This window comes from Phyllobates terribilis, unplaced genomic scaffold (genome assembly GCF_046119375.1).
Source record: "Phyllobates terribilis strain yellow unplaced genomic scaffold, ASM4611937v1 Scaffold_9__5_contigs__length_417890890, whole genome shotgun sequence".
Taxonomy (NCBI): Eukaryota; Metazoa; Chordata; class Amphibia; order Anura; family Dendrobatidae; genus Phyllobates; species Phyllobates terribilis.
In genome coordinates this window covers 378284301-378308503 of record NW_027362769.1, presented here as the reverse complement: position 1 = coordinate 378308503, position 24203 = coordinate 378284301, and positions in this window count along the sequence as shown.

Genomic DNA, 24203 nt, shown 5'->3' with positions numbered 1-24203 from the left:
GACACAGAAAAAAAGTATTGAATACGTGAAGAAAGAGAGTTGTAAAAAGCTATGGAAAGTCCTGACCCCAACTGAGATCTATCAGTAATTAGAAAGCAATCCTGCCACTTAGTGACAAATAATATCAGCGGGTTCAACTGAAAGGTGTCTCATTACCAAGGTGCCACATAAGAAACATCTCATGATGAGTAAAACCAGTGAACCATCTCAAGACTTTTGCAACCTTATTGTTGCAAAACATACTGATGGCATTGGTTACAGAAGAATTTCTAAACTACTGAAGGCTCCAGTAAGCTCTGTTGAGGCCATAATCCAGAAGTGGAAAGAACAACATTTCACCATAAACCGACTATGACTTGGTGCTCCCCGCAAGATTTCAGACAGAGGAGTAAAAAGAATTATCAGAAGAGTTGTCCAAGAGCCAAGGACCACCTGTGGAGAGCTACAGAAAGACCTGGAATCAGCAGGTACAATTGTTTCAAAGAAAACTAGTAGTAATGCACTCCACCTCCATGGCCTGTATGCACGCTCACCTCGCAACCTCCATGGCCTGTATGCATGCTCACCACACAACCTCCATGGCCTGTATGCATGCTCACCACACAACCTCCATGGCCTGTATGCACGCTCATCATGCAACCTCCATGGCCTGTATGCACGCTCACCATGCAACCTCCATGGCCTGTAAGCACGCTCACCACGCAACCTCCATGACCTGTATGTACGCTCACCATGCAATCTCCATGGCCTGTATGCACGCTCACCATGCAACCTCCATGACCTGTATGTACGCTCACCACGCAACCTCCATGACCTGTATGCACGCTCACCGCACAACCTCCATGGCCTTAATGCATGCTCACCACGCAACCTCCATTGCTGAACAAAATGCATGCTCAAGCTTGTTTAAATTGTGCTCAACAACATTTAGACAAGTCCTGAAATACTGGGAGAATATAGTCTGGTCAGATGAGACCAAAATTTAACTCTTTGGAAGCCACAATACACACCATGTTTGGAGACTAAGGGGCACTGCTTATTGCCTCAAACACACCATACCAACAGTGAAGTTTGGAGGTGGGAACATCATGGTGTGGGGCTGTTTTTCAGCAGACGGCACTAGCAGATTTAATGTGAATGAAGGAAGGATGAATGGACAAATGTACCGAGACATTCTTGATAAAAATCTGCTACCATCTACCAGGAGGATGAAGATGAAACGAGGGTGGACACGTCAGCAAAACAATGATCCCAAACACACAGCCAAGGAAACTCTCAATTGGCTTCAGAGAAAGAAAATAAAGCTGCTAGAATGGCCGAGCCGATCACCAGACCTGAATCCAATAGAAAATGTATGTAAGGAACTAAAGGTCAGAGTCCATACAAGGAGCCACAGGAGCTTCAGGATGTGAAGAATGTGAAGAATGGACAAAAATCACAGTTGAGCAATGCCTGCGACTAGTTTCTCCACACAGGAGCCGTCCTGAAGCTTCATCACCAACAAAGGCTTCTGTATGAAGTATTAAATAATTTTCAGTAAGCGTGTTCAATACTTTTTCCCTGTGTAATTTCTCATTATTACACATAATTTATGGACATCTGTAGATGATTGTTTTGCCTGTGTGGATTGCATGGGTTGTCACCAACATCTGGTGAGAGTTTCATGTCAGTAGCACCTTTAGAAATAGATTTACTTAGAAAATTGATGACGTGTTCAATACTTATTTCACCTGCTGTATGTATTGTTAAGCAGTACAGAGCACTATTATAACTGGCACAGTTACTTTTGTACAATGTATAGTGGTATTTGGGCACTATATGGTGGCATTATTTACTGTATACACGATATAGAACAGTTATTTGGATAAGATAAAGCTCTATTATTTTCTCACTGTATAACCATAATATTGAGGGACTTTATTGAACTGTTGTTTGGATACAATGTGGTGGATTTGTTCGCCCACCGTATAGCAGTATTATTTTTGGCACCGCATCATGATATTATTAAGCATTGGATAGGATTCTTAATCAAAATGACAAAAGAGATGTTATTTGCCTACTGTACGGTAGTATTATTCATCATTATTTTGTACACTGCATGAAACTGTTATTTGGACACTTTATAGCTGTTTTATTTGCGAAACACATTTATTGTATTTTTCGTGCACTCTATGATGTCATTTTTTAGCCAATGATATCTGATATCTGAGTAATGAATACCAGTATGATTTACCTATACCTAGTGTATGACAGCATTATTCTGGCAATGTATAGTTTACCACTGTATGTAATTGCTAATTGAACACTACATGGCAGTATTATTGCAGCATTATTTGAACACTATGTGGTGGTATTATTTGCCCACTCTATAGCAGTGCTATTTAGGCACTATATGGTGGCACTGTATAAACACTATATTGTATGGTCATTTGAACACAATATGTTCTATGTAAGAAACTGATATCTGAATAATAAATTGCAGTATTATTTATCTAGTGTGTGGCAGCATTATTCGGGCACTGTATGAGGTTGCAAATTAAATACTACACGGCAGTATTATTTGCAAACTGTACAGCGGTATTATATGGGCACTCATTTTTTGAACACTGCATGAAACTATTTTATGGATACAATATAGCGGTATTATTTGCCCACTGTATAGCAGTGTTATATGGGACCTGTAGGTGACACTATCTAAACACTGTAATGAACTGTTATTGGAACACTATTTGGTAGTATTATTTGACCACTCTATAGCAGTATTTTTGGGCACTATATGGTGGCACTATATAAACACTGTATGGAATGGTTATTTGAATACAGTATGGCGTTATTATATTGTAATATATGTATGCAACAAATATACAGTATATATATATATATATAAGCAGAAGCAGAGCTATTCAAGCACTGTATGATGACACTTTTTGAACAATGTATAAAACTGTTATTTGAAGACCATATGGTGGTATTATTTGCGTTCTATGAGGCAGTATTATTCAGGCACTGTTTGGTGGCATTATTTTAACACTATATGGAGGTGATTTTGGATATAATATAGTGTTTTCATTTGTGCACTGTATGGTGGTATTATGTAGGCACTGCATAGCTCTACTATATGGACGCTATATGATAATAATATATTTGTGTAGGATGACGTTTGAAGAATATGAAGACGGTTTTGAAGCAGAATCACATATATGATAGCGGTTGACTTTATGAGGCGGTATAATGAGCATAGGAAGGTGTACCCATGTATATAACCTCAGCAGAGAACATTGAATACATTACTCCAGATACAATACATGATATAAATATCCTTTACCGCCATATCGTTCTCTGCGCTAACACCGGTGCCTGCCAGAGATATCATTAGTCAGTGCAATAAAAGAAAAGGGCACCGAAGGACAACATATAAGATATATAAAGGTAAAAACGAGACAATGACTGTCCAGATAGAGAAAGACGTGAAAATAATCGGAAGAGGCAGAAACTGTCATAAAAAGTGAAAAAAAAACTGATTAATAATTAATAATCACCTGCTGGTCATCCTGAGCCTCCTGTTTCAGGAGTATCTTACCAGAACTGCTTAGTAAACCCAATCAATGTAGCAGCCATTCTGCTGATTGTCAATGGGAGACCATGGAAGAAATGGGCAACGTGTGTCCTCCAGAGCAAGTTGGGGGTCATGAGTGGAACAGGAGTGGACAACCTCTTTAAGCCAATATTCTCTGTCCGTCTCTACAACAGATGGCTCCGTTCTCACGCCGCTAATTATCTATTCTGTCCATACGCTGAGGCTCCACACGACGATAACTCATTCATCACTCCAGGTACATGACAAGTTTTATTGAGGCCAACGAAGATTAATGCTGGATCAAACCGAGGACTCAACACGCGGCCAATAAGACCTAATACAGGGAAATATCGAATTAATGTCACCGGGAACATGGACTAAGAACGGCCCCTGTATTTACCAGAGTGATCCGCATATCTCCACGGGAGATTCCATAAAAGATAGAAATGTATTTATAGAAAAATACAATTATCACCTATATAATACAGAGAATCCATCCAGCATGTAATGTCTGTACACAGAGACTGCACCAGCAGAATAGTGAGTGCAGCTCTGGAGTATAATACAGGATGTAACTCAGGATCAGTACAGGATCTGTAATGTAATGTATGTACACAGTGACTGCACCAGCAGAATAGTGAGTGCAGCTCTGGAGTATAATACTGGATGTAACTCAGGATCAGTAATGTAATGTATGTACACAGTGACTGCACCAGCAGAATAGTGAGTGCAGCTCTGGAGTATAATACAAGATGTAACTCAAGGTCCGTAGTGTAATGTATGTACACAGTGACTGCACCAGCAGAATAGTGAGTGCAGCTCTGATCAGCTGCTGCTCAGTGTGCTGATTGCGGGTGTGGTGGCTGCAGATCCTGCTGTGTGCTCCTGATCTCTCTGAGAACCAACACCTCTCCACCTGGGGACCTGCTCTCTCTCCTACCCAGGGAGGGAGCGGGTTTCTGGGATGAGTGATGGAGCCAAGTCCCAGGCTTCTGCTTCCCGAACCAGGCCGGAAGGGGGCAGGAGAAACCAGCAACCGGCCTGCACACCGGAGGACTCGGGGATGAGACGCTTCACCAGGAGTCGCAGCAATGTGGCTCCTACTCCCCCCGGGACTGTGGAGGCTCCCAGAAGCCGCAAGGCTTCCAGCATGGAGGTAAAGCCTGACAGCGGCGTGCATGATGGCGCTCCTTCCGGAGGAAAGCTGAGTGCTCACGGAGGTGAGGCCGACCTCACTGAGGGGGTTTGGGCGCTGCAGGGACCCCGGGAGTCTGTGTCCACTTATGCCTCCCGGGTCATGATCCACCTCCGTGAGTATGAAGATGCGAGTAAGCTGGTCAGGAGGCTCTGGGAGGAGCTGCGCTGGACAAGCGCAAAAGCTGCGGGGGCCTCCAAACAGAGGAAGACAAAACTTCAAGCGGAGGTAAAGAGGCTGACCAGTGAAATTCATCTGCTGGAAATAAGGAAAGCCACCATCAGAGAGCAGAGTGGTCCATTCAAAGAAAAGCTAATAAATGAAGACCGCTTCAGAGAAATGGCTGATAACAGAGAGCAAAGGCAGATGGGGCTGCAGCCTGAGAGCCAGGTGGATGATGAGAGTGATGATGACCAGCAGGAAGCCCCACCTGGCAGCCTGCAAAGTCACCCGCAGGCCACGTGCTGCGAGCTCCCTGCAGGACAGGCGGCAATGGCATCCGGTCGCAGTTCTGCCGGCTCTGGGGAGGACAGTGAGAGCAGCGGCCAGGGAGGGGCGCTAATGGCGGAAATAAAGCTACTGGAGTCCCCAGTGTGCCTCCAAAACTTCCATCTTGGTGACAATCTACCAGAAGAGGCACCTGGGGGCCACAAAAAGGCTAAGAAGACCAAGCCAAAGCTGCAGGAAGCGGTAAGCTATGTCTATGCCCCCCCTCCCTGTACGTCCTGAGTAGGCGGCAGGCTCAGCTCGCTGTATAAGCCCCGTTGCCCAGCCCAGCCCGGGTTCTGCTGTGGATCCGGTGCAAAGGCGCGGGGAGATTGCACAGCGCGGTAGTGAGGCGCAGAGCTCCGTCTCTGCTTGTAGTAGCGGGGACGCAGCAGGAGGTGCATCAGCCGAGAGGCTGGACAGTGAGGGCGGCCCGGCGGCGGGCGTTCTGTCAGGCCACGATGCTGTGGTGCGCTCCTCAGTGGGAGGGGGGGTGGCCCAGTGTCGGGGGCAGCTCCGGTAGCCTCGGCGCCTCTGAATGCTGTTGCCGCTGATCACTTAGTTGAGGAGCGGCGGCAGTGTGAGGGGGCTGTCGGGGCTGAGCGTTCCAGTCCTCCCACCAAAGTGATATTCTGTGTTGGCGCCGCTGGTCAGGAAGATCCTGATGCTAAAGATCAGCGGCACCTCACAGCGGCTAAAGATGAGCGGCGCATCACTACAAATTCAAAACAGCGGAAATTACCGACTGATGATGTGGAGGGCACACACAAGACCAGGGGTGAGGTCGCCTCCAGTTCTATGGAGGTGACTGAGCCCCTTGTGCCTGATGCGGAGGTCAAAAGGTCATCCACCATTGTCACTGGTCCAGCAGGAATGAATGTGGTGGTGGGTGTGAATGAGGCCAATTCATTGTCTAGTGGTGTTGTTGCTGGTTTGGTGGAGGGTGAGATGGAGGTGGGTAATAGTGATGCTGTTGGGGCTGATGTAGTCACTGGTACGGTTGCCCCCCCGGGGGTGGCAACGCCTGTCCAGAGTTATGCCAGTGTCACCTCCGGGGCAAATAGGGCATATTCCTCGTCTCCGGGCTTTGGGGACGGCATGTTGCAACGGCGCCTTCTGGAGGCTCTAAAGAAGGGGGAGAGATCACTAATGGTAGAGGGTCGAGAGGTTGATCTATCCTTCTGGATAGAGAGGCATGGCCTCGGGGCCTTTCGAGAGCAAAAAGGGGGGGATACAGTGTGGTCCCTCCCAACAGCCAGGCCAGGCAGTGTGCGTAGGAATGTGGTCCGTCTTCGGTGGAGGGGCAGTGATGCATGTCCTCCAAGGTCTAAAGTTGTGGAGCTCCTGCTGAGGATGGGCTTCAAGGCGATTGACATCTACGCCTTGATACATCCCTATTTCACGCCTGAGTTTGATGTCAGCTTTGTTCGGCCGGAGGGGCTTGAGCTCTTCTGGACGAATTATGAGTTGGCAAAAAACGAGCCCGGCTGGCGAGACTTTGCCGTTCAGGCAGTGTCTCGCCAAAACCAGATCAAGAAAGTGACCGTGATGACTCGTAACGAGTCGCTTTCTTGTTATGACATCATGACGTGGCTTGGTCGGTATGGAGAGGTGGTGGATATGCCAAAGAAAAACCGCGACGAGTTTGGTATCTGGTCAGGGGCCTGGACGTTTATGGTAAAACTTAAGCGTTCAGGTGGTACGGTTGCCCACATTACATCATCCGCCTTCCTGGGTAGGGATCGTATCCTGGTCTTCTACCAGGGGCAACCGAAGCTCTGTCACAGGTGCGGTGACCCCACACACTTCAGTGCAAACTGCACTGTGCAGAAATGTGCGTTGTGTGGGGGTGTCGGCCATCTTGCTGCCTCTTGTGTGGAGATTAGGTGCCACCTATGTGGTGAGTTAGGTCACCCATTCAGCCGTTGTCCTCGCTCCTTCGCTAATGCAGTCGAGACCCCGGTGGGAGAAAGCCGTGAGGCCGATTCTGCTGGGGAGGGGACTAGCAGGGATGGGGGAGCTGAGGGGTCAGGGAAGAAAAGCAATAAAAAGACGCCTGCCCAGCTGAGGTGTCTAGACAAGCGCAGACAGGAGAGGGAGTGAGGCGAGCCACAGGATACTGGGGCGGCCCCTGTCCTGGATGCCAGTGTTGCTGCTGAGGCCCCGAGGGATGATGAGTTGGATGAGGAGGTCAGGAGGATCCACAGGGAGGAAACCGCCTCTGCCTCAGAATCCTCCCATTATGAAAGTATGGATGAGGATAGTAAGCGGTGGCTAGAGAACAAGCGTAAGCTCGGCACCAAAAAGAAGAGAAAGAAGGGAGATAAAACATCTTCTCCCGCTCTGACCAAGGTACCTAAGGAAGGTAAAACTGACTCCCCTCTGGTTGGTCTTTCTAACCGGTTCCAAGCCCTTGATAACATCTCTTCCTGAGAAGAGGAGGCTGAGGGTGAGGTTCCAGCTTTGGCGGGGGTTACAGGGGGCGCCGAGTCTCCTTCTCCTGGGGATGCAAAGTCCTTGGGGGGAGGGACTGGCCCAGAGTCCGGAGACGAGGACGAAAAAAGAAGGAAAAATGTGGGAATGGACACCTCTGTGTCATTAAAGAGGGGAAAGGATTCCTCCTCTGAGGCAGAGGGTAAGGGGAGTGGGAAGAAGAAAGCTATCTAACTCAATCACCAATGATGGCGGTACCCACTCCGTTGACGCTGGCGTCCATTAATGTCGCCAGCATTAAGTCAAACATGGCTAGATTTGCGGCCTTTGATTTTCTCAGCCGGGTTGAAGCTGACATTTTCTTTTTGCAAGAGACCAGGCTGCCAAATATGGCAGAGGTGTTTATAGCTAAGAGGGAGTGGAGACTCGGGCCCTCCTATTGGTCTCTTGCGGCCGAGCCGTATAGCGGAGTGGCGGTCCTTTTTACCGCACCGGTAGAATGCCGACGGGTTATTGAGTTAGAAATGGGGAGGTGCCTGATATTAGATGTCCTCATGAAGGGACAGGAGCTTCGGCTCATTAACATCTATGGTCCCCAATCTAAGTGGGACCGGAAGTGTCTCTTTATGAGGATCAAGCCCTACCTTTTTACGAGTCGGCAGGTCGTTTTTGGAGGGGACTTCAACACTGTCACGAGGCCCCGGGATAGAGGGGGTTCCAGAGACAAGCTGACTTATGATAGCGTCGCCCTTAATAGTATAGCTAGTGAGGCTCGCCTGGTGGATGTGACGCGCCCCCTGGGACATATTCCTTTTTGAGGGGAATACCCGGCACCGGATCAGATGGGGGGGTTGTAGTCTCCGAGCGGCTGTGACCCGGTCCCGTGCCCAGGGCGTCAAGCTCAGTGTTATGTGGCAGTCCTTACTGATGTTATTAAAGTTCGTTGTGTCGACTACGCCACCCGTTGTGATGCGGTCACTGTGGCCGCCGCTGCTGCAGGGTCCGCTGAGGCTGATGGTGGGTGCGCAGCTTGGTGGGATAACCCCCAACGGGAGGGGTATAGCCTCAGAGGGGACAGGCGCAGAGGATGGGGGTTGTGGTGGTGCGGTGCAGCCGGTAATGATGACAGACTCGGGTAGTGCAGTTAAGGGTCTTTACTTACTGCAGATGTTCCTGGTCACTCTAGCTCCAAGTGACCTCCCGAGCCGTGCTGCGTCCACCAGGTCCTGGATCCGGCCAACCCCCAAACAAGTCCGGAGCGTGGCCCTGAGCTCTCCCTCTGTCCTTCCTTCAGCCGTCCCCACCAGTGATTCACCTAAATCCAGCTCCCTCGGGCCTTCTGTTGGGCAACCTTTGGCCTCAGGTTCCCTGACCCTCCATGTGGTGTGCCTTCAGGGTGAATGTAGTGGGTGACCGTGACAGACTCTGCCCACGGTCTCCGGTCTCTGGCTGGGGAATGTCTTTACCCCCACCAGCTTGGGTTCCGGTACCCTTCTGCTGACTCCTCACCCGGTGTTCTTATTTGGGTTCTTGGGTCCCTTCTTTGTCCCCCTCTGGGTCTCCTTCTTTACTCCACTCTCTCTCCAGGGCTGTTGTTTCTTTCTGCAGGCTTGTCCTCTGCATCTGACTTACTCTCTGCGTCTGACCCTGATCCTAGTTGGTGCCCTCCTTATATATCCCTCTATGTGTGAGCTCAGGTGACCAGCACCCAATGAGCTCCTACCACTACCCAGACTGCTCCCCCTATCTGCCCCTACACTACATGGGATGTTCCTCCCCCCTCCCACTCCAGCCAGGAACAGGCTCGGTCGCACCTGCACATTTCTAAGTGGGAGTGCCGTCGGCCTGCTCCTCTGGAATGGGATGTATGTAGTGCATGCAGTCTATCTGAGCTCAGTTCCACACTCCATCCTTACCCGGGAGTGGAATATCACACCTCTGGGTTGAGGTGCAATACCCCTGTAGCAGCCGAATCCTCAGGGTGCTACATTCCCCCCTGGTAAATCACAGCACGCCCTCGGGCTGCAAGACATAAAACACCAAAACATACAAATTTTTATAAACATGTAAAACACATAAAACATATATATATAAAACTTTCTCGTCGTCTTTTTCTTTCTTCCTCCTCTGGTCACCGTGCAACTCGTGACCAGGTAAAGTGCGACAGTCTTTTGAAAAACAGTTTCTCATATAAAACCGGTAGGGGCGCCTTAGGAAGCGCAACTATGTACAGGGAAGTTTTGGCCGTTCTCAGTCCCCGGCCAGGTAAGGGAAAGGGATGGCTGCTCACAGTCCTCAGCCTGGTTTGGGTAAGGGACACACGGGTTAAACTGTTCACTGGTCCCAACGGGGACTAAACGTTAAAGCAGCCACGGTTTCTTGTGTACCCCGACGGGTAACTATATACAGTTTTTTCTTTACTACTGTTCTTAATCGTAGTACCTCCTAGCCTTGAACCCGTCCGGGTCTTCTGGCTCTTCCTCCCTACACCGCAACTCCTCCTCTGTCAGGCGATGCACGTGGAGGGCGTAAGGTCCCTTGGCACACTTGTGCCGGGTGAACGTTACCTCGTCACCGACGTAGAGGTCACGGCCTTTGTGACCCTCTGGCAGGTGAGACTCGACATCCCGTCGGGTAACGAAGACGTCACCCATGGTGTTCTGGTCCTTTATGAAGCCCCACCCATGCTGCGCATTAAACTTTATTACCGTCCCGATGGTACGGGGACGATCTGCTGCACGGGGGTTCCTTCTGGTCCGACTCTTTTGCTCCGCGCTGCGGGTCTGGGCCCATTGCTCTCTGGCCCGCCTCTCCTCCCGCTCTCTCTTGAACTCTGCCAGCTGTTGACGGCAACACTCGGTACGCTCTGCTGCAGCTGCCCGAGTCTCTCCGGTGAACCCCATCAAATCTTCTCCCGTGGGGTCCCACACGAACTGGGCTTCCTCGAGTGGAGGCGAGACCCGAGTCACGGGCTTCGGAGCCGGGATCAGGGGCTCACACAAGGGCCCTAGTCTTTGCTGCCGCTCTAGCTCAGGGTACCCTTCGGGCCAGATGAAGGGCCGCCCGTCCGGCCATGTGAGCTGGCCGAAGAGGTCCTCCCCCAGGTGCGGCACCCTTGGTATTACGGGCGCGGGCGCGGTGGTGATGGCGCCCGGGTTGCCCAGGCCTTGCGGCCAGGCCTGGGGCACCTGGAAGGTGAAGGGCACCGTTAGGACGGCGGCGCCCTGGGTTACCTGGCCTTGCGACCAGGCCGGAGGCTCCGCGGAGGTAGATGGCTCTGCTTTGGATGCGGCGCCCGGAAACGCTAGGCCCTGTGACCAGGCCGGAGGCTCTTCTTCCTGCGCCACGCTCCGGGTCACGACGCGTGACGTCACTGGGGTCGCGACGGCGGCTTCCGGTCGGGGCCTAGTCGGTGGCGGTGTCATGGCGGTCTCGGGTACGGCAGGGGGACTTTCGGGCTCTGCGACGGGGAGCTGGGGCAGGTGGGTGGTCTTCCGGTATGGGGTATAGGCATCCCCCTTACCTGCTGCCATACGTCTCGCTCCCTCTTCTGCGCCGTCTCCTGCCTTGGGTCCTCCCGCGTCATCCGCAGAGGTAGTCGGTGTCTTCTTCCAAGGGAGCGGGTTCCGTGGGCGGATTCCAGCTTGCTGGGCCATCTCCCGGCCCCACTCCGCCAGGATCTCCCTCTGCACTCGGGCCATCCTTCCCGCGAGGCCCTCCAGGGCACTCCGCGCGCACTCCCGATCTCGGGGAAGCTGCGCCAGGATCTCCGCTAAGCCTAGCGGGGTTGTTGACTCTAGCAGGCTCCTGACCATCGGGTCGGTGCTGCTCTGCTCTTCTTCCGGCAGGCTCCTGGCCAGCGGGCCGGTGCTGCTCTGCTCTCCTCCTTCTTCCTTCTGCAGGCTCCTGGCCAGCGGGCCGGTGCTGCTCTGCTGCCGCTCCATTCCCGGGTCTACTCTTTCTCTCCTCGACTCCGGGTGCTCTTGCTCTGGACACCTTGCCTCCGGGTGCGCTCGTTCTAGACTGCTCCAAGCGACACCCATCTTTGCTCTTTTCTTTCGTCTCCTCCCACTTCGAGGGCGGTCCCGGGGCAACTCGGTGACTGTCAGCTCCAGGGGTAGTTCTTTCACGCTGACAGACACCTCCAGCATCACAGTCTCTGTTGGTGGGGGCGGTTTCCACTTTTGGCGCCATTTTCTGTCCCGGCCCACGATGGGAGGTGGCCTCTCGCCCTCCTTTGGCACGCCCATAATGGCGTCCGCTGCTCTTCCAAGGCGGGAAATCTGCGGTTTTGGCGGGAATCGCTTCCCAGTGGCGGGAAACTCGGCAGATGGCGGGAACAAGCTGGAAATGGCGGACAATCGGCGGGAAACGACTGGTGATGGAGTCCGATGGCGTGGACCCTCCGGAACCGGCGGGAGACTTCTTTCTGAGGTAAACTTGCACTTTTCTTCAGGCACGCAGTACCCGGGTGTTGCGGGCACGTAATCCTGCCGACTACGCCAAAGTTGACGCGCCCCCTGGGACATATTCCTTTTTGAGGGGAATACCCGGCACCGGATCAGATGGGGGGGGTTGTAGTCTCCGAGCGGCTGTGACCCGGTCCCGTGCCCAGGGCGTCAAGCTCAGTGTTATGTGGCAGTCCTTACTGATGTTATTAAAGTTCGTTGTGTCGACTACGCCACCCGTTGTGATGCGGTCACTGTGGCCGCCGCTGCTGCAGGGTCCGCTGAGGCTGATGGTGGGTGCGCAGCTTGGTGGGATAACCCCCAACGGGAGGGGTATAGCCTCAGAGGGGACAGGCGCAGAGGATGGGGGTTGTGGTGGTGCGGTGCAGCCGGTAATGATGACAGACTCGGGTAGTGCAGTTAAGGGTCTTTACTTACTGCAGATGTTCCTGGTCACTCTAGCTCCAAGTGACCTCCCGAGCCGTGCTGCGTCCACCAGGTCCTGGATCCGGCCAACCCCCAAACAAGTCCGGAGCGTGGCCCTGAGCTCTCCCTCTGTCCTTCCTTCAGCCGTCCCCACCAGTGATTCACCTAAATCCAGCTCCCTCGGGCCTTCTGTTGGGCAACCTTTGGCCTCAGGTTCCCTGACCCTCCATGTGGTGTGCCTTCAGGGTGAATGTAGTGGGTGACCGTGACAGACTCTGCCCACGGTCTCCGGTCTCTGGCTGGGGAATGTCTTTACCCCCACCAGCTTGGGTTCCGGTACCCTTCTGCTGACTCCTCACCCGGTGTTCTTATTTGGGTTCTTGGGTCCCTTCTTTGTCCCCCTCTGGGTCTCCTTCTTTACTCCACTCTCTCTCCAGGGCTGTTGTTTCTTTCTGCAGGCTTGTCCTCTGCATCTGACTTACTCTCTGCGTCTGACCCTGATCCTAGTTGGTGCCCTCCTTATATATCCCTCTATGTGTGAGCTCAGGTGACCAGCACCCAATGAGCTCCTACCACTACCCAGACTGCTCCCCCTATCTGCCCCTACACTACATGGGATGTTCCTCCCCCCTCCCACTCCAGCCAGGAACAGGCTCGGTCGCACCTGCACATTTCTAAGTGGGAGTGCCGTCGGCCTGCTCCTCTGGAATGGGATGTATGTAGTGCATGCAGTCTATCTGAGCTCAGTTCCACACTCCATCCTTACCCGGGAGTGGAATATCACACCTCTGGGTTGAGGTGCAATACCCCTGTAGCAGCCGAATCCTCAGGGTGCTACAGATGTCCACATCCGGCACACCGCAGGCCACGAGGGGTTCACCTATCATAGAGGTAACTGTAGGTCCAGGATAGACAGGTTTTATTTAAAGGAGGAAGTCGTCTCTTCAGCAGTATCTGTTGTTGAGGTGGAGTTCTCCGATCACTGTATGATTTTGTTTTCCCTGAATGTTACAGAGACCCCCCGGATGGGAAGAGGCTTTTGGAGGCTCAATTCGTCTCTCTTGTAAGAAGCGGAGATAAGACAGTCCTTTGTGGATTTTCTTCAGAGCCAGGTACCCTTACTGGATCTTTGTAGTAGTAAGTCAGAGTGATGGGAAATGTTTAAGAAAAGGGTGGCGAGATTCTTCCGCCAGCTCTCGAGCCTCAGGAGCCTGGACAGATACCGCCTGTATCAGGGCCTGAGGAGGAAACTCGAGCATCTTGTCTCAACTGGAGGTAGCCGCGAGAAGATCTCCAGAGTGAAATCTTTGCTAATGAGGTGTCAGTATGATAGACACGCATCTTTGGTTTTTGAGAGGGATTATGGGAAGTACCGCTCGCCCGACCCTTACAGAAACTGCAAGATGTCAGTGAATAGTAAAGTTGTTACAGGACTGGTTGACACTGCGGGATCCCTGAAAAGATCCAGATCAGGGATCCTGGAGGTCGTCAGATCCTTCTGACTCACCCCCTGGGCCGTGGGGCACTCGGAGCCGGGCAACAGGGCAATAATGGGGGTAGTAGTGGCAAACCGGTCCATGGCTCAGGGTGGTCAGACCAAACGTTGTGGCAGTCTATTTGTAGGGTTTTAAATGTCCAACTACGCCACCCGTGGATTGCGGTCAGGGTTAACCGCCGCTGCAGTGCAGACCTCTGGGGCAGATGTAGGTGTGCAGCACTGAGTAGTATAACTCCCCACGGGAGGAGTGTGGCCCCAGGGCAGTATATAGATGGATGATGGAGGGGATGATTCCGATCGCAATAGCCAGGAGACGGAGGCCTCTTATACAGTTCAGGGTCTTTATTAGAACAGGTGAGACGACCCAAAAACAGTCCCGGCAAGGAGGGGGCCTGGATGTCTGAGAACAAGTGGGAAGCTGGCCCTGGTCAGGGTGAGGGTGAAGGCCTACCGTATTCTCTGCGCTCTTTCCGGCTATTTCCCTCCTGGTGGTGTAACAGCCCACGGTCCTGAGCTCGGCATGTCTTCTCGCCCGTATGGCTTGCAACTTGGGTTCCTTTCTATTCTTGGCCTGGTGCAGCTCTGCTGGTCCCTTCTGCTGTGGCGGAACCTCCGGGCTTCTTAGGCCAAGGGACATACAATCCCCTGCGGACTGGTTATTTGCTGTAGGACTTGGAATCCTAACAGCCTCGGACACCAAAGTCCGGTAGTTCAGTTTCTCTCTCAACCAGGACAGGCTCCCCTCGCCTTCCGTCCTTGGCTCGTGGCTCCTCTACTGCCACTTGTCCTCCTCAGCCTCATCTGAACTGGCTCTCCCTTCTCTGGGACACCTCGCACTCCAGAGACAGGTCGTCCAGAACTCTCTAACCCTGCCCCCAGTTCCAGCTTTTATAGGGGCAGCCTGCTCCCCCTACTGGCCTGGGACAGGAGGTGCTGCATGCTAATGGTCCCTGACCAGAGAACCTCCCCCTTGCTCTCAGACACAGCTTTATTATACATTTGTGGCATCCAGGCCAGGGTGACACATTCCCCCCTAGTAAAATTTAGTACTCCGGGACTAAACAAGAAACAAGAGTAATATGCATGACCACAAAAACATTATAAGGCAGGTAAAAGCAAACGACGCACAGGTTGAGTTCTTAAGGTCACAGTGTGGTCTGTGACCGGGTGTCCATTTCACCAACAACAACGGGGAGCTTTAACCAGGTGGGGGGTCTGCCGTGGCCCCAAGTCTTTGACAGTCCTTGTTCCTTCCGTTGGTTAAGCTCCAAACGTATTTACAGGAAAGTCTCGGTTAGTCACAGTTCATAACCTGTTAGTCCATGTATTAACTGAAAGAAACTGAGAAAACGCGTAGTTACTGGTCATGCAATTACATTTTAAACAATTCAACATTTTGCAGGCTATTTACATTTGCTATTACACCCTACAGTCTCCAGCGAGCTGGTATTTGCCCCTTAGTGCTCAGGGTTGACCTACGCAACCCACTGTCTGGTGGTGGTCTAACCTGGCTTTTCTCACTAGCGCTCGAGGTGCAGTCACTGGCTAGATTTACAGGCAGGGCAGGCAGCTGTCTGCGGGTCCTTTGGCTTACCGAAGGCATGGCAGGCTCACTGTCAGCAGAGGGTTGACTCTCCTGGGTTGCTGGTACAGGCTCTTCTGCCTCTGGGGCTGCTTGTTCTTCTTCCCCTTCCTGCTCTAGTGTAGGTTGTTGCTGAATTGGTTGCAGGAAATGCAGGACGGGTACCACTATGGCGTCGTTTATTCGAGTCCAGGACTGAGGGAACTCCCCAAGAATGGTGCTGATCATCTCTTCCTTGTCCTCTGCAGGTTCAAGGTCACTTTGATCCTCTTCTGCACTTTGTAGTTGCTCGGGGCACCTTTTTAGGTGGTCTCTGGAGACGGTACTAGTGGTTTCTCCTCCATCCTTGGTGATCACACACACCTTCGGGTTGTCGTGATCAGACTGCAGTACTGTGTAGGGTTCCCTCTCCCACTGGTCGTCCAGCTTGTGTAGCCTTCTCTTTCGCTTCAGGACCTGCTCACCAGGTTATAGGGGACCAGCAGGGGCGTGTTGGTTGAAGAGTCTCTCTTGCCTTTCTCTCACCTGGGCCAGGCTCTTCTCCACACTCTCCTGTACCTTCTTGTACTGCAGTCGCTTTTCCGTATCCCAGTCCGCATCTGGGGAGGTGTCCTCGGGTGTTAGGACTCCTATCTCCAGGTCTATGGGCAGCTTACCTGGTCTGGCTCGCATCAGGTAAGCCGGGTGCAGTTTGTAGCATTCACCGGGATATGATTGCATAAGTCTATCAGGTCCGGCAGTTTTTCTGGCCACAGGCTGCGTTCCTCCAGGGGCAATGTCTTCAGGAGATCAATGACTATATTGTTTATTTTCTCACACATCCCATTGGTTTGTGGGTGGTAAGGCGTTGTCCGAATCTTCTTACAGCCATAGAGGTTGCAGAACTCTTGGAAGATTTCAGCCTCGAACGCTGGACCCTGGTCTGTCAGGACCTGTTCCGGATACCCGTGTGGGCGGCAGAAGTGTTGCTGGAAGGCTCTGGCCGCCGTTTGAGCTGTCAAGTCTTTTACAGGGACCACCACTAGAATTCGGGAATAGTGGTCCACGATTGTCAGGGCATAAACGTATCCTGACCGGCTTGGAGCCAATTTGACGAGGTCCAGAGCTACCAGCTCAAGAGGCTGCTTGGTGACGATGGGCCTCAAGGGTGTCTTCTGGCTGGTGTGGTACTTCCTCCTTAGATTACAAGGGCCACTGTCTCTGCACCACTTCTCTACAGCCCCTCTCATGCCGATCCAGAAGAACCGTCCTCTTAGCAGGAACTCCAGTTTCTTCCAGCCGAAGTGCCCCGCTCTGTCATGGTAAGCCTCCAGGACCATAGCTGCATCTCGCCTTGGGACCACGATTTGCCAGGTCAGCTCGTGCATCCGGTGGTTGACGAGTCTTCTGCACAGCTTACCTTCATAGAGGAACAGCCTGCTCTTCTCTTTCCATAGCTGCTTGGCTTTCTCTGGAGCATCCGGATCTAGACGGGCGTCTTCCCGGGTCAGCAGGTCTTTCACCATGCGGATCGCAGGATCACTATCTTGGGTCTCGGCCCAGCTGTGGTGAGGTAGGGGATTGATCATGATGGTTGTTAAGTCTTCCTCCTTCACACGGTGGGAGTATTGAGTGGCTCCATACCGGTGAAACGCAGGGAGTTGTACCTCCTCCAGCTCTTCTGGGTCTTCGCCTCCGTCAGGTAAGTGAGGCATTCTTGATAGGGCGTCAGCGTTGGCATTGGTTCTGCCTGCCCGGTACTTGATCGTGAAGTCATAATTCGAGAGTCGTGCCATCCACCGCTGCTCTAGGGCACCTAGTCTTGCATTGTCCAGGTGTGTCAGCGGGTTGTTGTCCGTGTACACAGTGAACTTTGCGGAGGCCAGGTAATGCTTAAACAGTTCTGTGACGGCCCACACCACTGCCAAGAATTCTAGCTTGAAGGAGCTGTAGTTCTCCGGGTTTCTTTCAGTGGGCCTCAGCTTCCGGCTGGCATATGCGATCACCCTTTCTCTGCCCTGTTGATTTTGTGACAGTACGGCTCCCAGCCCCACATTACTGGCGTCTGTGTGGAGGATAAAAGGCTGGCCATAATCTGGGTAGGCCAGGATGTCATCCCCCGTGAGGGCCATCTTCAACTGGCGGAAGGACTCCTCTTCCGGCTTGTCCCACTTGAAGGGCGGTTTTTGACTTCTGGATTTGGATTGACCTATCAGGAGGTCCTGCATTCGAGCTGCCATCTTAGTGAACTCGGGGATGAACCTTCTGTAGTAGCCTACCAACCCGAGGAACTGCCTCACTTCTTTGATGTTTGAGGGGCTTGGCCAGCTCTTGATTACCGTGACCTTGTCAGGGATCGGGGGCTACTCCTTCTGCACTCACCATGTGCCCTAGGTACTGGACCTTCGGTTTCAACAGGTGACATTTTGATGGTTTCACCTTCAGGCCATAGCCTGCCAGGGCTTCGAACACCTCTGCCAGGTGTTTTAGATGGTCCTCGTAGGTCTTCGAATAGACGATCGCGTCGTCCAGGTAAAGTAGGACCGTCTCGAAGTTTCGGTGCCCTAGACAGCATTCCATCAGCCTCTGGAAGGTCCCTGGTGCGTTGCAGAGCCCGAAGGGCATACAGTTGAACTCGCTCAGTCCCATCGGGGTGGTGAAGGCGGTCTTCTCCTTGTCAGCCTCTGCCACAGGAACCTGCCAATATCCGCTAATAAGGTCCAAAGTAGATTAGAAGTTAGCTGATTTTAGGGCGGCCAAGGACTCCTCTATCCTAGGTAACAGATACGCGTCTTTATGGGTGATACGGTTGATTTGTCTATAGTCCACACACATTCTCATGGTACCGTCTTTCTTTTTTACTAGAACCAAGGGGGCTGCCCAGGGGCTACAGCTATCTCTAATGACCCCAGCTTCTTTCATTTCTCTTAGCATGCCCTTTGCGTTCTGATAATGTGCAGGGGGTACAGGTCTGTGCCTCTATTTTATTGGTGGGTGGCTCCCCATGGGGATGTGGTGTTCCACTCCCTTTACTCGGCCGAAGTCTAGCGGGTGTTTACTAAAAACTCTCTCGTACTCCTGAACCACCCGGTAGACTCCTTGTTTTTGGTGCAGGGGAGTGGAGTCAGCACCCACGTGGAGTTTCTGGCACCAGTCCTCCTTTTGTTTCTGGGAGCCATTACCCTCCGCTTGTGGAGATGGAGGCAAAGGTTCCACAGCCCTGATAGCTTTGTGTTCAACAGCAAACAGTTTGGCAAGTGTAGCGTACCTGGGTAAGTGTACCTCCCTCTCCCCAATGTTGAGAATGCGAACGGGCACCCTCCCATGACGGACATCAACCACCCCCCGGCTGTCAAAATGGTGGGCCTGCTCTCTGAGTACACGGGTTCTACTGACGCGCCCCCTGGGCCTGTGTTGTGCAGGGGAACCCGGAACCGGGCCTGTTGTAGAATGCTGGGGGTTGTAGTCTCCGTGTGGCGGTGACCCGGTCCGTGCCCAGGGTGGTCAAACCAGTGGCAGTCTTAATGTATAGCAAATGTCCGACTATGCCACCCGTGGATTGCGGTCAGTGGGGACCGCCGCTGCGCTGCCGACCGCTGAGGCTGATGTTGTTTGCGCAGCCGAGTATGGGATAACTCCCCACGGGAGAAGTATTGCCTCTGGGCAGCTAATGTGAGAGATGATGGGAGTGATGGTGTGAGGGTCCCAGTGCTAATGGTGCTGGTGCGGCAAGGAATCACAGAGACGTGAGGTGCAGTTCAGGGTCTTTACTGATGGTACAAGGCAGACCCTCCCGGGAGTACTGGCTAGTATAAGGGGCCTGGTCAGTCTGCAAGCAAGCAGGAGTTCCCCTGGCCAGGTGGAGTTGTAGGCCTCCCCGTTTATCTGCACTCTTCCTGGCTACCTTGCTGTCAGCGGTTACAAGTAGCCCACGTCCCTGAGTATACCGTGTGGTGCTCACCCGTATGGCTGGTGACTTGGGGCCTTCTGTTAGCCTCCGCTCCTGGATGGCGGCGCTGGTCCCTTCTTTGTGACTGAGCCTCTGGGCTTCTATGGCCAGAGGACCTGGAATCCCCTGCCGGCTGGTTTCTGCTGCTGGGTATATATCAGTCCCCACAGCCTCGGACTCCTGTGTCCGGTTTTAGTAACTTCAGCCAGGACGAGCTATATCTCTGCTCACAGCACCTGGCCTTCTGCCTCTGCTCCTACAGAGCTCCTGATGTATCTTTTCCTGTGTCTGGAACCTTACTCCAGGCTCTGACTGCTTTGCTTGTTCTGCAGGCTCTGTCTAACCTAATCCCGCCCCAGACCCAGTTTATAAGGGCAGATTCCTCCCCTCCCAGGTCTGGGTGGGCAGTGTTGCATGCTTAGGGCTCCTGACCAGAGAAACCTCCCACTTGCTCTCAGACATAATATCTCTATTACTGTGGCAACCAGACCCCTGGGGTGTCACATTCCCCCCTAGTAAATTTTAGTACTCCGGGACTAAACACATTTTTAAAACATAATAACAGGGTATAACAATAACACAATAACATATTTACAAGAAGCTTTAGTTCTTTAAAGGTCACGGCGTGTCCGCAACCGGGTGTCCATGTCACCCAAGGTGAAACTTTAAGCGAAGTATGGGACCTGTCCAAAGCAAACCCCTTGCGTTGGCCTTGGGCGTGGCTGCAAGGGTAGACTAACTACTTTGGGCCGCAAGGAGGCCACGCCAGACAGGTTTTCTCTTCCGCGGCCGTCTCCGCAAGAGGCACCAAGGTGCAACTATCTACAAAACTGTTTCGGTTATCCAGCATCCATAACCTGTTAGTCCATAAAAATCTGCAGGGTAACTGAGAAACATAATTAATAACAGGCAACAAACATAAACCATAAACAGTTAACAGATAAATTCACAGTGCATTAGTTTAGATTCTCCAGCGAGCGGGCATCTGACCTCTAGTGACTCTAGTGGACCTACGGAGCTCACTAACTGGTTCTGCACTACAGGGTGTAGGAGGTGTTATGGGTAAGCTGGGCAGCTGTCTGCGCACTCTTTGGCTCACTAGAGGCACAGCAGGCTCACTACTAGCAGAGGGTTGATCCTCTTGTACTGCTGGTGTGGACTCTTCTGCCTCTTGGGCCGGCTGCTCTTCCAGCTCTACCGGTTCCTCTGTAGGCACTTGCGGAGCTGGCTGGAGAAAGGTGAGGACAGGTACCACGACAGCGCCGTTTACTTGTGTCCAAGACCGGGGGAAGTCTCCGAGTACGGTACTGATCATTTCTTCCCTTTCCTCTGCGGGTTGAGGGTTTTCTTGATCTTCTTCAGGGCTTTGCAGCTGCTCGGGATACTTCTTCAGGTGATCTCTGGAGACAATGGCTGTGGTTTCTCCTCCATCCTTACTGATTACGCAGCTTTTTGGGTTCTCATGGCTTGATGGCAGTATAGTGTACGGGTCCTTCTCCCACTGGTCGTCCAACTTGTGGAGCCGCCTCTTCCTCTTCAAGACCTGCTCTCCAGGTACCAGGGGAACAGCGGGAGCATACTGGTTATAAGCCTTCTCTTGCCTTTCTCTAGCTTGAGACAGACTTCGCTCGACTCTCTCCTGTACTTTCCGATACTGCTGCTGCCGTTCTGTATCCCAGTCTGCCTCTGCCGAGGTGTCCTCAGGCGTCAGGACTCCCATATCCAGGTCAATAGGCAGCTTACCAGGTCTTGCTCTCATTAGGTAAGCCGGGGTACAGTTGGTGGAACTTACAGGGATGTGGTTATACAGGTCCACCAGATCGGGCAGTTTCTCAGGCCACAGACTGCGTTCTTCCAGGGGCAACGTTTTTAGCAGATCTATCACCACCTGGTTCATCTTCTCGCAGAGTCCATTGGTTTGAGGGTGATAGGGCGTTGTTCTTATCTTCTTGCAGCCATACAGGTTGCAGAACTCCTGGAAGACCTCCGCTTTGAAGGCTGGTCCTTGGTCTGTCAGCACTTGGTCCGGGTACCCGTGTGGACGGCAGAAGTGCTGCTGGAAGGCTCTAGCTGCTGTTTGAGCTGTTAAGTCCTTGACCGGGACCACCACCAGGAACCGGGAGTAATGATCTACGTGTTAGAACCTTGCTGTTAGGTTTTTTTCCTTTGCTGGTCACATGACCTTGTTGGCCTATTTAATCCTGCTCCGCCCTTCTGGCTTTGCTGGACTTCATTGTATATCTACTTTCTAGCTAGCCTGTGCTCTGTATCTAACTCTGTTAGTTTGCTTGGTCTACGGACCTCTATGTTCTATCTATTTTGTTTGTTCGTCTGTCTGCTACTATTTCTGTTAGGAGGTGTCCCATATTCCTCCCAGTCCTTAGTACTTGTAGGGATTCCCTCCCCAAATCTATAGGTCTCCGTACAGACTAGATTAGGACTTTAGCAGGTCTGATCGCAGGATCAGGTTCCCTGTTACATCGTAGGGATTCAGCTGAGTCTTATAGTAGGGACAGATCTCCTCTCTTTCCTTAGCTTTGGTAGCAGAACATAACAGTAAGTCCAGCCTGTAAATTCTCTAAGGAAAGATTTTTTTTTTGTTCCATCATGGTGTCGGTTCAGGATTTGGCTAAACACCTGCAGGGACTCTCTCTGGAAGTGGCCGAGCTCCGTCAGCACGTGAGTAACTGTCCTGGAGCATATTTCTTGGAGCCTAAGGTATGTTTGCCGGATTTATTTTTTGGTGAACATCGAGAATTTTTTTTCATTTAAAAATGCTTGCTTATTGTATTTTCGTTTGAGACCCAAGTCCTCTGGGGATGAATCCCAGCGCGTAGGGTTCATAATGTCACTTTTGCGCAAAGAGCCTCAGGAGTGGGCCTTTTCTTTGCAACCTAGTGATACATGCTTCAGATCAGTGGATAGTTTTTTTTCTGCTTTAGGACTATTATATGATGATCCTGACCGTGTGGCATCAGCTGAGACTGAGTTGAGACGTTTAAAACAAGGATCAGGTAATATGGAAAAATATTGTACACATTTTCGTCGTTGGTCCACTCAAACAGGGTGGAACGATTCTGCTCTGAAAAGTCTATTTCTTGCTGGGCTCAGTGAAAAGGTTAAAGACCTGCTAATTGCTTATCCTACACCTGAGGATTTGCAACAGGCTATGCAATTAGCTATACGGGTGGATAGAAGACTGCGTGCTAGGGTTAATGAGAGCAAATCCTCTGCTATGTCAATTTCTGGTTATGATAATGTGTGTACTAACAGTGGTGAACCGATGGAGATTGGATCGGTGGCACCTCGCTCTCAAGAAAAACACCGTCGTTTTTCAGAAGGCTTGTGTTTCTATTGCGGGAAATCTGGTCATTTGATTAAAGGCTGTGAGCTTCGTATGAAGAAAGAAAAAAAAATGGTCAGTCACGCCCGTATTGCCTGTTTAAATTCCAAGGGTATATTTTTAGCTGCTTCCACGATTGCTCAGGAAAAATTAATGGAATTTCGGGTGTTTGTTGATTGCGGGTCTACACTGAATGTAATTGATGGGGGATTCGTGGAAAAACTCAATTTAAAACCTGAACCTTTATCATCCCCCATTGCTGTGGTTTCTGTGGATGGTTCCCCTTTGAAGAATATTACTCTCAAGGTCTGTGAATTTCCTCTCACTATTAATGGTGTTCACCATGAGAAATTGGATTTGGTAGTGTTGAATAACTTGCCTTCTCCAGTAATATTGGGTTTGCCCTGGTTAAAATTTCACAATCCTGTACTGGATTGGTCTACCAGTGAAATTAAATCCTGGAGCCATAAATGTTATGACAAGTGTTGTAACGGGCGTATTGCAGCTTTGGATAGGGGAGAATTGCCTGTTCCTATTCAGGATTTTTGGAGAGTTTTTTCTGAGAAAGAATCGCAGGTTTTGCCTCCCCATAGAGACTATGATTGTTCTATTGAATTTGTCCCTGGAGCGACTCTTCCTAAAAGTCGTTTATTTAACCTTACTATTCCTGAGAGGAAGGCTTTGGAGGAATACATACAGACAAGTTTGGCCGCCGGTCACATTAGGCCCTCTAAGTCTCCTGTGGCGGTTGGATTTTTTTTTGTAAAAAAAAAGGACGGCGGTTTACGTCCTTGTCTGGATTTTCGTGAGATTAACAAAATTACGGTACGCAATCCTTACCCACTGCCATTGATTCCTGATCTGTTTAACCAGTTATTGGGGGCCAAGTGGTTCTCTAAAATTGACCTTAAGGGGGCATACAATCTGTTGCGCATGAAGGAGGGTGATGAATGGAAGACTGCTTTTAACACTCCTGTGGGTCATTTTGAGAATCTGGTTATGCCTTTTGGTCTTACTAATGCTCCTGCATTTTTTCAGAATCTGATTAATGACATCCTTAGACCTTTGATCGGTAAAAATGTGGTTGTGTATTTGGATGACATTTTGATTTATTCGCCAGATCTGGAGTCTCATTGGCGGAGCGTGCGTGAGGTATTACAGTTATTAATGGACAATTCGCTTTTTGCTAAGCTGGAGAAATGTGAGTTCGCTGTACAGAGAATTAGTTTTTTGGGCTACATTATCTCCAGCAAAGGTTTTGAGATGGATCCGGTTAAGGTTCAGGCT